Below are 3,641 nucleotides of genomic sequence, written 5' to 3'. Positions count from 1 at the left end.
TATGCATTCAAGCTTGCTTTCATGTAGAATGGAAGTGTTTGTCAGGCACACGTTCATAAGTGAGAATGGTGATGAGCGTCACATAATCATCACATTCATCATGTTCTTGTGTGCGAATGAATATCTTAGAGAAGAAATAGGCTTGAGTTGAATAGAAAAACAATAGTACTTTGCATTAATTCATGAGGAACAATAGAGCTCCACACCTTAATCTATGGTGTGTAGAAACTCTACCGTTGAAAATACATAAGAACAAGGTCTAGGCATGGCTGAATGGCCAGCCTCCATGATCTAAGAACTAAACATCTAGAGATATAAATACAATAGTAAAAAGTCCTATTTATACTAAACTAGTTAATAGGGTTTACAAAAATGAGTAAATGATGCAGAAATCCACTTCCGGGCCCACTTGGTGTGTGTTTGGGCTGAGCATTGAGCTTTCATGTGTAGAGACTCTTTTTGGAGTTAAACGCCAGGTTGTAACCTGTTTCTGGCGTTTAACTCTGATTTGCAACCTGTTTCTGGCGTTTAACTCCAGAATAGGGCAGAAAGCTGGCGTTAAATGCCAGTTTGCGTTGTCTAAACTCGAGCAAAGTATAGACTATTATATATTATTGGAAACTGGATGTCTAATTTCCAACGCAATTAAGAGCGTGCCATTTGGACTCATGTAGCTCCAGAAAATCCACTTTGAGTGCAGGGAGGTCAGAATCCAACAGCATCTGCAGTCCTTCTTTAGCCTCTTAATAAGATTTTTGCTCAAGTCCCTCAATTTCAGCCAGAAAATTCCTGAAATCACAGAAAAACACACAAACTCATAGTAAAGTCCAGAAATGTGATTTTTATTTAAAAACTAATAGAAATATACTGAAAACTAACTAAATCATACTAAAAACTATGTAAAAACAATGCCAAAAAGCGTATAAATTATCCGCTCATCACAACACCAAACTTAAATTGTTGCTTGTCCCCAAGCAACTGAAAATCAAATAGGATAAAAAGAAGAGAATATACTATAAATTCCAAAATATCAATGAAACTTAGCTCCAACTAGATGAGCGGGACTAGTAGCTTTTTGCCTTTTGAATAGTTTTGGCATCTCACTTTATCCATTGAAGTTCAGAATGATTGGCATCTATGGGAACTCAGAATTCAAATAGTGTTATTGATTCTCCTAGTTCAGTATGTTGATTCTTGAACACAGCTACTTTATGAGTCTTGGCCGTGGCCCTAAGCACTTTGTTTTCCAGTATTACCACCGGATACATAAATACCATAGACACATAACTGGGTGAACCTTTTCAGATTGTGACTCAGCTTTGCTAAAGTCCCCAATTAGAGGTGTCCAGGGTTTTTAAGCACACTCTTTTTTATTTTATTTTTTGCTTTGGACCTCGACTTTAACCGCTCAGTCTCAAGCTTTTGGCTTGACCCCTTCATTCTCTATTCACTGCTTTTTTTTGCTTTAAGAATTATTTTTATGATTTTTCAGATCATCAAATAACATTTCTCCTTTTCATCATTCTTTCAAGAGCCAACATATTTAACATTCATAAACAACAATATCAAAAGACATATGCACTGTTCAAGCATTCATTCAGAAAACAAAAAGTATTGTCACCACATCAAAATAATTAAACTAGTTTCAAGGATGAATTCGAAATTATGTACTTCTTGTTCTTTTGTTTTTAAAAGCATTTTTCATTTAAGAGAGGTGATGGATTCATAGGACATTCATATCTTTAAGACATAGACACTTAAACACTAATGATCATGTAATAAGACACAAACATAAATAAAATATAAAGCATAGTAAATGAAAAACAGAAAAATAAGAACAAGGAGATTAAGGAACGGGTCTACCTTAGTGATGGTGGCGTCTTCTTCTTCTTGAAGAACCAATGGTGCTCTTGAGCTCCTCTATGTCTCTTCCTTGTCTTTGTTGCTCCTCCCTCATAGCTCTTTGATCTTCTCTAATCTCATGTAGAATAATAGAGTGCTCTTGGTGCTCCATCCTTAGTTGTCCCATGTTGGAGCTTAATTCTCCTAGGGAGGTGTTGATTTGCTCCCAATAGTTTTGTGGAGGAAAGTGCATCCCCTGAGGCATCTCAGGGATTTCATGGTGAGGAATTTCCTCATTCTCTTGTTGAGATCCATGATCTCTTGTTTGATCCATCCTTTTCTTGGTGATGGGCTTGTCCTCTTCAATGAGGATGTCTCCCTCTATGTCAATTCCAGCCGAATTGCGTAAAACTCTCTTACGAGCGTTGCATTTATCCTCGCGGTGACTGGATCGGTGAGGAGCTCCCATCTTCTCTTTTCTACCTTCTCTGTGATTTCGGGGCACTCAGTTTTCTTGACTTGAAAGCCTAGCTCATATATGATCTCCTTATCAGCCATCCATCCAAATTGAAGTGCATGGTAAAAAGTTCTAAACTTCTTTTCATCAAAGGGGCATTGCTCCATAGGCGCCTTCCCCTTTCTTCTTTTAGAGCTTGATGATGCCATGAGTAAGAGTTGATGTGTGAAAGTGTTGAGGGGTTGTGGATAAGTGGTGGAATTTGGTTAGGTTCAGATAGGGTGTGGCTTGGAGAGTTGTACTTCGAGAGTGAGAAGTTTAAAGAAGTGGTTGCTGGAATGTAAAGGGAAGTACGGACTAGGACTCACTTACATAGGAAAGTGATGAGTGAATGAAAGGTGTAGATTGATGGGATGGTTGTGTGATGGACGGATGGGGTTTAGCATGGGATGAGCACAAGGATCATCAACTTTATGATAGTGTTGGTTCAGTTTCCAAGCTTGTTCTCCTTCCAATGTTGCATGGCAACAATTTCCAATGCAATCCCCTTGAAGACACGTATATAGTCTTCTCTTTTTGTGGTGCCCGAATCCTTCAATTGCCCCATCAATTCTCCTACAAAATAAAAGAAATGTGATTAAAAGAAAACTTGTGGAAAGTGGTGGCAAAATTAAAAGAATAACTACTTTTTAAAGTTTTTGTTTCTAACTACTAAGTGCTGTTCATGAGTGCACACCAATTGACTAACTCAACATCCATGTATGCAACATTGGCAACACCAAACTTATTTTGGTGCCATGTGGTGTAAAAGATTTGTTCAAGGCCCCTAAGAGTGACATGATATGGGTTACATTTATGTTCTCTTAGTATGCCTTGAACACCAAACTTGTTCCTCACTATATGTTGCACAAAAGGATTCATTCAAGTGCATGTCAAGTTGAGTTGAAATCCCTGAACCTTGCTTTATTAACTACTTTTAAAAGCATGTAAAACATGGGTTGCCTCCCATAAAGCGCTTCTTTAGCGTCACTAGCTTGACGTTCTACCCTTTGTCAGGGTGGTTGGTAATGCTTCAGATCTTCCCCTCTTGCAGTAAACCTATATCCATTGGCTTCATCAATGATCTCCACATGTTCTAGGGAGAAAACTTTGTTGATGGTGAAAACCTTAGGTAACTGAGATGGGATGGTGGGGAGATGAGGTGGGATATCTAGGAAGTAAGCTGAGATCACTTTATCCCCTGGAGAGAAATCTTCTGTAGGGATCTTTTTATTCCTCCATCTCCTTGGTACTTTATTCTTTATTTCTTTTGCTGTTATCTTGCTCTTTGTGGTCTCTTTCC

The sequence above is a fragment of the Arachis ipaensis genome, chromosome B06 (genome assembly GCF_000816755.2).
Source record: "Arachis ipaensis cultivar K30076 chromosome B06, Araip1.1, whole genome shotgun sequence".
Taxonomy (NCBI): Eukaryota; Viridiplantae; Streptophyta; class Magnoliopsida; order Fabales; family Fabaceae; genus Arachis; species Arachis ipaensis.
This window is presented reverse-complemented; position numbering follows the sequence as displayed.